Consider the following 13,625-nt stretch of genomic DNA (forward strand, 5'->3'; position numbering starts at 1 on the left):
CTCATTGTCTGCATCCTGATGAGGTCATCCACCATCTGTGAAGCCAGCACCTTATTCCCTGCCGCTGTGTGTGTGTGTGCGTGTGCGTGTGTGCGTGTGTACCTCACCTTCTGCAACCTGCCCAAGTTCCCAGGTGCACACCAGCAGTCAGAAGTGTGCAGTACAGTGAACATGGGGGTGCCATCAGTGGTACCTGATACAGCGATACAAAATTATTTGCCATAAAACGTCATAATCCTTGCACTGGTGGGATGGCTTAGCAGTTAAGGCGTTTGCCTGAAAAGCCAAAGGACCCAGGTCCAATGCCCCAGGACCCACGTTAGCCAGAGGCACAAGGGGGCACCTGCGTCTGGAGTTCGTTTGCAGTGGCTGGAGGCCCTGGCGTGCCCATTCTCTCTCGTTCTTTAATTCTCTCTCTCCCTCTTTTTCTGTCAAATAAATGAATAAATAAAAATAAAATATTTTTTAAGAGTCATAATCCACAAGACTGACCCACACTGTGTTTATACCATGAACTATTCTTTTCTTTCACATGTGTTTGCCTCAATAGATGAACCTGACTTTGATTTTATTAAGCAAAGTACCTTTCCCCTGTATTGTTATTGTTTAGTCATTGAAGGTTTTACATTAGGGAAAATGGAGGGAGGACAGAGAATGGGATATAAAGCAAAATAAATGTAACCTGGCATCCTTCCAACTTCCAGGACCTCTTAAAGGAGGACAGAGAATAGTGAAGTGAATACTGGACTTGAAATACTTAGTCACTGAGCAGAACACGTGAGTTTTTCCACAGTCAAGTGCTAACAGAGAGTAGTCTGTTCAGATCCCACTTAGCTCTACTGCTTGGGTGTAAGAAAGAACTTATTTTAGCTGTCAGCTCAAATATACTGGTTAAATTATTACCATTTTCATTTAAAGGCAGCTGAGAAAATACATGCCAATTACTCCCAGTGACCACTCGACTCAAGATGTCTTTTCATTCATTAATCATGAGGAATTGGACTTTTGTAAAGAGGTGATGTTAAGCTCTCTCACTCTCTCTCTCTCTCTCATTTTTAACACTTCCTTCATAGGGGTGTTATGAGGATTTCTGCTTGTGTGGTAATGGTATTCAGTAGCACCGCTCGGAATTTCCCAGTAGAAAATGGTGTTATAAAATGCAAAACTTAAAAAATATATATATTCTACCAATAATGAGGATGTTGATTTTGAAATGTAATATGAAAACCAGAGACTGGACATTTAAATTTTGTAATGAAATGCTCCGAAGCTGTGATCTCTTTAGTCCCTGGGAAGTCAGCAGGGGTGGGCCCACGGAAGACTTGGATGGAAGATGCTTCAGGATGTGGTGTGGCTATTCAGTAGGTGGCCCTCATCCATCCCAAGGTGGTCCTGGGCTGACTCCCAAGCCTGGGCTGCGGAGCACTGTGCTGCAAGAGAACCATCTATTGGATGAGATGCAAGGCTGGGGTTCTGACCACTTGAGTTATTAAAAATTCCTAGGCATTTTTATAAGGTTAAAGATATACCCTGTGTTCCACAATCTGGCTCCAGCTGGGTGGCAATATTAGCTCCTCAGTAAGATCTAGAAAGAGAAGATGTATGGAAATTTTAGGGAGATAACTGTTCAGTGGGAAGAAATTCAAGGAGATAGATTTAAATTTCTGTCCTGAATTCTTATGTAGTAACAACAGAGAACACCTGTTTAAGTGACTTGTTTATTAGGGTGTGAGTGTATTTGTGTAAGAAATCCCTTTTCAGAAAAATCCCTGTTGAACAAGGATACCATGAAAGAACCTCTCTAGTATTAATACATCATGATATAATAAGCTGTTCTTTGAAGATTTCTTCTAGACTTTTATTCATTTCTTAGAATAAGTAATGTTTGAGATAAGAAGTGGAGTAAGATACATGGAAATTTCCCTAAGCCCCTCTAACTATGTGCCACTTATTACTTCTGGAATTCTCAGTTATTTTTTACCTATCACTTGACATGTAATATATGTTTTCACAGCAAAAATTAGAGTGATACTGACTGCTATATTAATTATAGTACATGCAATAAGTTCTCATTTATGGGCCCTAAGAAAATAGATAAAGATAAACAGATAAAGGGAAAAAAAGGAAAGAAAGAAAAATAAAAAGGGAAAAAAATCAATGTAAATATGAAGAAAAAAATCATAGGTTATATATATATATATATTTGGTGATCATTCATTTTCTGGGATGGGAGAATCAGTTATTCTTATCCATGCATCATATGTTGCCCTAAGTTTAAAATTCCCCATTTCTAGATTTTTTTTTTGGTCAAAACAAATCCTTGAGCCTAAGCTCTGTATGTGATTTGTCCTTGCTGTGGAAAATTACCATAGTCCCATGGCTTCAGTAGGATGAAAAAAAAAAAGCCTCACAGTGTTCAGCAAAGGACAACTCAGATGAACTAACTTGGTCGCTTCTTCTTGGTTGTGCCACAAGGGTTGGGTTGAGAAGCTCAGACAATTCCGCATTGGCTGGGAGAAGTAACAGGCAGTAAGCACTTTGATCTTCTTGTTTAAGTCTTTAATTAAAAACACAAAGTTTTTTTTTTATCGACACCAATTACTTTCCTATCACTTCTACAGGTAATTCTGGTTTTAAAACTTTTTATTGACAACTTACCCAAATCTAGGCAATAGATAGCATAATCATAATCCTATCTCACCACCCTCTCTTTTGTCCATCCTCCATCCCCTCTTTGCTGAATCCTATTCTCTTTCCAACTAGCCTCACCTCTATCTTGACATAGTTCTTCTCTTTGTGTTTGATGCAGATGATTGTTTTTAAGATGCTGTATTTTGACACTTGCTCTACTTTTACAACAACGTGGTTACTAATATTGTGTTAAAGGCATTTAGACATCTCAAAGATGTAAAAGAAATCATGCTTTTGAAGCTAATTTTAAAGGGCAGTAAGAATTTGAAAGGCACTATAGCCAATAACTTTTGGTCCTGTTCAATCCAATGCCGACATAAACAAGAGGTTTGTAAATACAAGTAATGTGTGGTGACCATCAAGGGACAATATCCATTAGTTAGACTTCCTTGAAGATGCAATATGTGTTTGATGTCTGTGGTGGTTTGAATAGAATAGATGGCCCCCAATATATTCAGTTGTTTGTTTGTAGTTTGCATCTGCTGGCTACCTGGCTGGAGGCAATGTCACTGGGTGGATCTTGCGTTGTGGTGATGGGTTTCCAATTTCAATCTAAAGATAAGCAAAGTGTGCCTAGCTGGAGTTTCTGAAGTGTGCTGTGTGGCTTTTGGCTTTTGGCTTTTAGACTTGTACTTCTCTCTCTCTTTGCTTGGGCCTGTGAAGGCAGGCCAGCTTCTTCTGACATTATGGAACTTCCCCTGGATCTGTAAGCTTCAATAAATCCCTTCCTCCATAACTGTGCCTGGTCTGAAAGTTCATCTCAGTAAACCTTAAGCTCTCTGCTACAATGTGGAACTAAGAAATCTGGTAGCTAGACTGACCTGTGGCATGTCTTACACTGGGCACCTGAAATGTCTGTGCTTTTCTCATATTTATCTAATTAGGGAAATTTACCTGTACTGTCCATTTCATATATTAAATTATGAACAATGTTAATAAATAATCTTCAAAAACAAAATATACCTAGTTATTTATAAGCATTTCTTTTAAGAAAAATACAATATAAAAGACATATATGTGTAAGTTAATTTTACTACTTCTTTTAACTTGCAGGATATATAGCAATTATTTCAAAGTGAATTAACCAAATAAACATACAATAGTCCCAATGTGTGAGTGGTAGGGAAAGTATGATCTTAGGTTCCTTTAACATAAATGTGTATGTGTAACCATGGGAAAGAAAATATCAGTTTTAATGTTTTTTTTTTTCCTTTACATTAGCAAAATCAGATTGGATCTCTGGAGTGATATTGACAAGCAGGTGTGAAGGGTGCAAGGATATTGAGTGCCCAGTCAGAAAATGTCTAAGCAAACAAAGCAGTAATTGTTTGCAATATTACAAACTTTTTGCAATACTTTTATGTATAGAAAATGACCATCCTAGGGCTGGAGAGATGGTTTAGTGGTTAAGGTGCTTGCTTGTGAAGCTTAAGGACCCATGTTTGATCTTTCTCCAGATCCCACGTAAGCCAGACGTACAGGTGACACAAGGGAGCAAGGTTGCCCATGTTCACAAGGGGGCGCATGTGTCTGGAGTTCAGTCGCAGTGGCTGGAGGCCCTGGCATGTCAATTCTCTCTCATTCTCTCTGTCTCCTTCTTTCATGATCACTCTCTCACATTAAAAAAAAGTGATCATATCCTAATTCTTATCTCTCCAAAAATATCACTGAGGTATTTATTTGAGTAGAAACTCTGATGGAAAGGATACTTTCTAAGATTGAGTTCTCCAAATCCTGTACTCTTTTTTAATTATTTATTTGAAGTGGCAGATAGTGAGAGAGAGGGAGAAAGAGAGAGAGAGAATGGCATAACAGAACCCCTGGTCATTGCAAACGAACTCCAGACCCATGCACCATCTTGTGAGTCTGGCTTACGTGGGTACTGGGGAATCCAACCTGTGTCCTTACGCTTTGCAGGCAAGTGCCTTAAACCACTAAGTCATCTACCATCCAAAATTCTGTCATCTCTTTTGTTTGTTTGTTTGTTTTTATTTGTTTATTTGAGAGCAACAGAGAGAGAGAGGGAGAGAGAGAGAGAGAGAATGGGCATGCCAGTGCTTCCAGCAACTACAAATGAACTCTAGATGCGTGCACCCCCTTGTACATCTGGCTAATGTGGGTCCTGGGGAATTGAGCCTCGAACTGGGGTCCTTAGACTTCACAGGCAAGCACTCAACCACTAAGCCATCTCTCCAGCCTGATCCTGTCATCTCTTAAGGCAGCTGAGATCCTGAGATGAAAATCACTAAATAAAAGTGGCCCTCTCAACAAATTAGCTAGATATTTGATGTTAAGGGATAGAATTGGACTCACTTCCTGCTTCACACCATAAATAAAAGTTAACTTAGAATGGATCCAAAACTTAAATATAACATCTAAAAACACAACTCTTAAGAGAAAAAAAAAAAACATGTGAGGATATCCTCATGTCCTTGTTTTTGGCAGTTATTTCTTGAATATTAGACTAAAGGACACATGCGACAGAGGAAAAAGTGGATAAAATGTGTTTCAATGAAAGTTAAAATTATTTGGCATGTATGCATCATGTGGTGTGTGAATATATAGAGTATGTACATGTGTGTGCATACCTATGCATGCATGTGGATGAATGTTTTCCTCTAGTGCATTTCCATGTTGTTTCCTTGACAGAAAGTTTCTCACTGAGCCTGAAGTTGCCATTTTCTGGTCAGAATGACTGACCAGCAAGCCCTAGGGATTCCCCTGTCTCCATCCTCCCACAGGACTGGGATGATAGGAAGTGTGGCCATGACTGGAATTTTTTTTTTAAATATGGGTTTTGTGATGTCACCAAAAGAATAAAGAGTAACCCACGCTACAGTATGGAAGAATCTTGAAAATGTGCTAAGGGCAAGAAGTCAGATGCAAAAGGCCACATGTTGCATGTCATTGCATTAACATGCTATGCTAAGACTGGATACTGTAAGAAATGATTGCTACTGGATCCAGTTTTTTTTTTTGTTTGTTTGTTTGTTTTTAGTGGAGATGAACATGTTCTGGAATTGGAAAGCAGTGATGGCTTCATAACCTCTATGGATAGGGAAGAGTACACCTTAACGAGGTGAACTTTATAATGTGAGAGTTACATCCTGATGAAGAAGTCAACCATTGTGAAAATTATTAGGAAAATTTCAAGCCATATGAATTTCAGTTAGGGGAGAGACATCTTAGATCAAGATAATATTGGGGATTTTATATTTTTTAATATTGTTATTTATTTATTTTCCAGAGAAAGAGAGAGAAGGAGAGAGGGAAAGAGAAAGAGAGAGAGAAAGAGGGAGGGAGGGAGGGAGAGAGGGAGGGAGAGACAGAGAGGGAAAGAGAGAGAGAGAGAGAAGAAGAGAGAATGGGCGCATCAGGACCTCCAGCCACAGCAAACGAAGTCCAGACTTGTGTGCCCATTTGTGCATCTGGCTAATGTGGATCCTGGGGAATCCAACCTGGGTCCTTTGACTTTGCAGGCAAATGCCTTAACCGCTAAGCCATCTTCTCCAGTCCTGGGATTTTATATATTAATGAATACCCCATCCCACTGCCAACCATTATTTGGTTTCTCATGTCTTATATCCAGCAGCATGAGCAATTCTCAACCTCCTTAGGTAAAGGTTTTCTTTTTATTCTTTCCCCATCTCTCCCCTAAGTTTTCTTTTATCGAGAATAAGATTGACAATAAACGCTTCAGTGACATACGGATTTTTAAAATTAAAGTAGGAAAATAAATGCAAAATTACTTTAAAAGCTGTAGAACACAAGAGATGTTATGTTAGGGCACTTCCAGAACTATATAATATGTTATTTTTATGAATGATTTTCATGTATACTACAATGTGCTTCTAATTTTAAAATCTGTTTTCTCTTTTAGAGTCCTATGACGAAAAACGTGGTGAGTGAGGGATTACTTAGAGTAAATACCCAGTTTGTCATTTATCCTGTGTTCTTTCTTTCTATCTCCTCTTCCATCAACTGATTAACCTTACATAGTCACATACTTATTAGAATTTCCTCCAAAATGATAAGGTAAGTTTTAAAAAGTCCACTAAACTTCCAGTTTCATACGAAAGAGGATTAAATCTATGGAGCAAAGATGTTTCTGTGCTGATATAATTTGTTTCCTGGCTCTTGAAGGGAAAGTAAAAATCAACACACTAGTGTTGAGATATATAAAAGGAAGTTATTGTCTATGTAGTAACCCACACATTTGTCTGAATAAATATGTTCTAGCTGAAATAGCAAATCATCCTTGAGTTCTAGAATGTTCTACATGCCAGGAGCAGCTGGGGAACACATATACTTTGCTCAGAGAAGCCATAAGAGCTCAGTCATGGGCTATTTGTCTCCTTGACAATTTACTTGGCAGGAGCTTCATTTTATTTCCTCTATTTCTCCCAAAAGAAAGATTTTTTTTTTCATACTATCACATGCATCTTTAAAAGTTCAGTACAATCCATTCTTTGTTATAGTATTTGAAGTACTATTTCAATAGAGAGGTTCATTCTTATGAAAGACAGTAAATATGGATCATAATTTCATGAGATTAGTGTTACTGAAAAATCCTTGCCCCCTCTTTCCCTATTACCTGCTCTCTATGCCGTTTTTCTTTCTACAATAAAGTATTTAATTTCTTTAGTTTACTGATCCCATTACGGTATGACTCCATCCAGAGTATAATAAAAGAGTAATTTTAGAAAAATAAGCTTCATGAATAAGACAAAAGTCTTCTTAATTCTTTTTTCAATATATTGTTTATATTTTGAAATTAGTGGTAATTTAATAGTAATTATCACAAGACAGAAATGAGACCCAAATATGTCTAAACTCCATCCTACCATCATTTACAGATTTTGCATTTCCAGTTAAATTTGTCCTGCTGTTCTAAGGAAGAGAAGTGAAAAGTGCATTTTAATAAAACCATTTAAGCCAATATTAAAAGCAATTTAATAGTTCATATGATTTATATCTTTATCAGTATAAGAACAGATTTATGCAATAATGTATTGTTTAAAGCCCCACAGCCTGGTTTAAGTGCTGTGTGCCCGTATGACCAGTGATTTCTTACCTCTTCACTACTCCTGTTCAACGGGATGAGATGTGAAAGGAACAAAGAACTCTAGAAAGCATTGCTTCACTTTCATATTGAGCACATGTGACCCGAGTCAGTTAAAAGCACTCTTTCACAAAACAAACCACTTGAGTATTATGTTAGAGGCTTAACAACATATATAATATTCATATTATTACACAATAATGCAGTTTTTTTCAGAGAGTTACGATGCTTGCAAGTTCAAAGGAAAGGTTTACTGAGGTAATTGGTGCTATTGATGAATAACTGATGTTGTGAGTAAACATCATAGACAAGATAGAAAACACAGTAGTTGTGGTAGGAAAGATTTGGATTTTATGACTGTGATAGTCTTTGTTTTACAAATCAAACTCATTGTGTCTCATTTCCAATTTTGAATGAGATAAAAACCATGCTTTTTTTTTTTTTTTTTTTTTTTTTTTTTTGATGTGTGTGTGGTGGGGGGACCAAATGAAGGAAGTTTGGGGAAAATGTGCAAAGGATTGTAAAAATGGCAGACAGAAATGTACTCAGATCTTGGAATTTTCTTGTGCTGATTTTAACAGTCTCCTGAAGAAGACTTTATGTTTTATTAAATAAGTGAGTCAAACACTAGTTGTCTTAAAAGCTCCCAGCCCATAAACCACAGGTTACAGATGTGCCTGAGATTCTGGTTTCCTCCAGTCTTTTGAATTGATGAATTTTTGAATTCATACACACACACACACACACACACACACACACACACACACACGCATATATCATTGTCCCTTTAACATGATAAGAGAAAAAAAAAGTTATCATACTGCCTGTGACACAGAGTGAACAAGATCGGAAGCCTGTCCTAATGCACTTCCATTTCTTCAGAACAGAAGCCGCTCTGTAGGGAATACCATCACTGTTGATTCATTTGATTCATAGTTAGGGAAGAGCACTGCCCTGTCCGCTGGTGCTGTATGGTTAGATCTTCTGTTAGTAATGGTTTATGTCCATGCTGTGACAAAATGCCCCACTAGCAACGTTTTCTGGCTTCCCAGTAGCTTCATCTTGGGGGTGTGAACATGGTGGGAGCAGATGACTAAGCTTCACATCTTCACAGCAGCAGGAAGGAGAAAGTGAGCTCAGTATTGTGTATGAGGCTGGGGTGTAATGCCCCAAGCTCCTTCTTAGAGACACACTTTCTCCAGAAAGGCTCCACCTTCCAAAGGCTCTACAAATGGGGGGACTTTTTACATGTAAAACACCACAGACCTAACCTTAGCTCTTTCATCTTGATTTTCTGCTTTAATGCTTTTGTCCTCATTTGTAAGTTGCATATTCAAAGTTGTTACTTAAATTCTTTGAAAAGGGAAGAGAAGACATAGCACTCCCCAAAATGGGAAGGTAAAGTATGCTTTCTACATTTCTTTTCCCGAATATAAGTTAAACAAAATAAACAAATAAATAGGCCTGGTGGGGGGGCGCACGCCTCTAATCCCAGCATTTGTGAAGTAGAGGTAGGAGGATCACTGTGAGCTCAAGGCTGACCTGGTATGACTCAGAATCCCAGGTCGATCTGGGCTAAAGGGAGACCCTTCCTCAAAACAAAAACAAAAAAAAATAATTAAACAAACCTGGTTTTGTGGAGCATGCCTGGAATCCCAGCCCCCAGGAGGTAGTGGCACAGGATCGCAAGATTAAGGTCATCCTCTGCCACATAGAGAGTTCAAGGCTATCCTGGGTCACCTGAAACTCAGTGTTGTAGTTACCTTCATGTTCTTTGGGGAAAAAAAAAAAAATCTGACCAAAAGCTGGTGGGAGAAAAGAGTTCATTTTAGCTTAGTGTCTTGAGCGGAAGCTTCCTCATGGCAGGGAAAGGGTGACAGAGCAATGCTGGGCATCACTGCTTGCCACAGCGGTTGGCAGAAAGCAGAGGGGAAAACAGCTATGACACCGCAGAGTCTGCCCTTGGCAACATACCTCCATCAGGGCTCCACCCCACAAATCACCACCAGCTGAAACCAAGCTTTGAAAACACATGAGGCTACGGGGCACATCTGATTCGAGCCGCCACACCCAGCCTCAGAAAATACGTTCACAAGTTCTATCTGAGCAAAAAGCTTACTTTTGTTCAATTCAGCCCCTACAGCACCATTGCCAGCTGGGTACTATGCCATCAACAATGACATGTGTCGTGGCATTTTTGTCTATATTCTTATATATGGAGTCTATATATTCTGATGTTACCTCATTCTGGACTTCATACTTTATTCGATGCCCAAATGCATGTATTTAAATTGTACTTCTTGGGCTGGAGAGGTGCCTGCAAAAATCTAAGAACCCCAGTTCAATTCCCCACAGGACCCACATAAGCAAGATGCACAAGGTGGCATATGCATCTGGAGTTCATTTGCACTGGCTGGAGGCCGTGGAATTCCCATGTTCTCTACCTGTCTTTTTCTCTCTCTCTCAAAATAAATAAATAAAAGATTATAAATTACACTTCTGGCCTGTGTCTACCACAAAATTGCGAAAGACTGTAGACATCTCATCAGGTTTTCAATACATAAATTTTCAAACTTTGACTATTGCCTGCTTCTCTAACAGATGAGTGTGTGTGTGCATGTATATATGTGTGTGTGTGTGCATATATATATATATATATATATATATATATATATATATATATATGGGATATTTTCAAGTCAGCAGGAATTTAGATGAAAGAATTAGAGAGGTCTGTCCATGTGAGCAGTTAAGGTAAATTAGCTTTGTGAAGACAATAACATTCTAAAATTTATTTTCATCATTTCTTTGTTTTCTTCATTAATTCATTATGTACTTGACGAGAATTTATTGAGCTTTTACCATGTGCCATGCGCCCAAGGATAGACAGGATTCCCTGTTAACATGGCACTTCTCCCACCTCCCCACCCCAGTGAACACAGAGAGACAATAAATAAGAAAACATGAAATGAAATAGACCATATATATATATATATATATATATATATATATATATATATACACAAACACACACACACACACACACACATACATATATATATATATATATATATATATATATATTAGAAAAATACAGTGTGATACTGAATAGCCAAAAATATGTGTGAACAGGGAATCCTAATATCCTTTGATATGTGTGATGACTCATCTTCATTGTCAACTTGACTGGATTTGGAGTCCCCTAGGAAACTGCGTGTGTCTTCGAGATCTTTTCCAGAAAGGTTGCCCTGAACAGAAGCAAAGAAGGGAAGACTCACACTTCACGTGGACAGCACCCTCCCACGGCTGGCGTCCCCGGCTGAATGAGAAGGAGGAAACCACCTTAGCAGCAGCATTTGTCTCTCTGCTTCCTCTTTGTGGCCCTTGTGTGACCGGCTGCCTGGCGCTCTTGCCCCTCTGCCTGCTCTGTCACGGGGGGCTGCACCTTCAAACTGTGAGTCAAAACCAAAACCCCTTTCCTTCCTTGAGTTGCCCTCATCACATAACAGAACATGGAACTAATACAATAAAATTGTTTAGAATTAGCCTTTCCTTAAAAGAAAAGTAACATTTGGGCTGGAGGGATGGCTTAGTGGTTAAGGCACTTGCCTGCAAAGCCAAAGGACCCAGGTTTGATTCCCCAGGACCCACGTTAGCCAGATGCACAAGGGGGCGCACACGTCTGGAGTTCCACTTTCTCTGTCAGACAAGTAAATAAAATTAAAAAGTATATTTAAAAAAGAAAGAAAGAGAAGTAACATTTGAAGTCAGAATGAATAGGCAGGAAGGAACCAGCCTCGTGAAAATCTATACACACCAAGTGTTCAAACAGGGGTTTCCATGAAAGATGTATGAAAGCACACATACATGGCCCAAGTCGGAAAGATGCACTGTTCATTACTGTAACCACAAGCCAAGAGAAGCTGCTAAATGTTAAATTAATTAGATCACAAGAGCCCCGTTTTCTCAGTGACAGTAGTCATGATCAGTCATTTGCGGTTTGCAGATAGTAAAAGCACATTTTTGTGACCGAATAAAATTCTAATGGATATGGCTGTACTAGCAAAGTGGGGAAATAGAAAGAGAAGTCAGAGACAGTGACTGGAAAGCATTATGACAGCCCCGGAGGCAATCCTGGGGCTGTGGACTCCACAGTGCATTTAAATAGAGGGTGGACATCGTTCAGTGGATATTTTTTGATCTTTTATCTTTGTTTATTAACTTATGAGAGAGAAGGAATGGACACACCAGGGCTTCTAGCCACTGCAAACAAACCCCAGATGCGTGGACACCTTGTGCATCTGCCTTATGCAGGTTCTGGGGAATTGCACCTGGATCCTTGGGTTTCACAGGCAAGCATCTTAGCAGCTAAGCCATCTCTCCAGCCCAGCTGATATTTTTAAGTATCATTCTGAGGCATAGAAAATGAACTACCAGGGGGACAAAAAGCAGTTATATACTGCAATTGTCCTGGCCAGGGATGTTTATGAATCATAGGCTAGTGGTTAGGAAGCAGATGTGAAAAGAAAATTGATTCAGGGTGTATTTTAAAGATAGAACCCAGGGCTTGTACCTAGTTGCTCATATTTTTAGCCAGACATGAAAGAAGAGTAAGGAGAAAGTCTGAGTGTCTAAGTGGTAATGTTGGAGAGATGGAGTTTGAAGTTAAGGATTTTGTTTTAGATGCTTTCCATTTTCAGTGCACGGAGTTCAGGTTAGGTAGTAGGGAATGAATGGACCTTGTAGGGAAGTGTGCCAACTGTTTGAATTTTACCATAGGATTCCCTTAAGTATAACTATATTTGGCAAAATGCAACTGATTTACAGTGGTGGTAATTTCTACATCGTTTCCATGAAGAGCACGCTCGCTGGAATTTGCTATGTGGCAAGATCTGCCAAGTCAGATGTGTCCGGGCTCTGTTTCTTCTCTTTGTTTTCTGAGTGTGTGTGTGTAGCCTCTTACTTCTTCCTTGGCTGCGTTGTCAACTTCCTGAATCAGGACTGATCCCTACCTGCTGAGAACAAAGGAGGGGAAAGACTTATCTTGTCTTCTTTCTCAACTGAGGTCTGGTTCCACTTACACAGGCCCACACAGCGCTGGGCACGCCCCCCCCCCCCGCCCACCCCAGGATGCACATTTCCATAGCATCCTGTCTCTCAACCATGAGCACTTGTGATTTCTGTTCATCTTCCTTGGGTTTCTGATGGTAATGACAGAGCAACAGACCTTCTTCCCTTTTTGGGTGACAAATGACTCCCTGATTTACTACTTTTGCTGAAGCTAGGGAGAAAGCTAGTTGCCAGGACATGGATTCTCTTGCACTGCAGAATAGCTCCAGGGTGTCATTTGCACACAGACCATTCTTGTTGCTACCATTAGCAAATAGCAATACTCATTCATTCATTCATCCATCCATTCATTCATTCTTTCATTCACTTGTACCAGGGTCTCTTGCCATAAAGAATGGAATGCCGAACACTTATGTCCTCGAAGCTGGCTTTACATTGGCGGCTGGGGAATTGAACCCAGGCTGGCAGGCTTTGCAAGCAGGTGCTTTTTATAGCTGAGCCATCTCATGCAGCATTTTCTTTCAATGACCACCTTCATCTTTTAAAATATTTTATTTTTATTTACTTGAGACACAGAGAGAGGGAGGATGGTCATGACAGGACCTCCATCCAGCTGCTGCAAACAAGCTCCAGATGTGTGCACCACCCTGTGCATTGTCTTATGTAGGTCCTGGGTAATTGAACCTGAGTCCTTTGGATTTGCAGGCAAGGGCCTTAACTGCTAAGCCATCTATCTCTCCAGTCCATAATGACAACTTTTCAAACAATGTCGGTATTTTATCTTTCAAGAGGTCAGCTGTTT

The sequence above is a fragment of the Jaculus jaculus genome, chromosome 22 (genome assembly GCF_020740685.1).
Source record: "Jaculus jaculus isolate mJacJac1 chromosome 22, mJacJac1.mat.Y.cur, whole genome shotgun sequence".
In the NCBI taxonomy this organism is placed as follows: Eukaryota; Metazoa; Chordata; class Mammalia; order Rodentia; family Dipodidae; genus Jaculus; species Jaculus jaculus.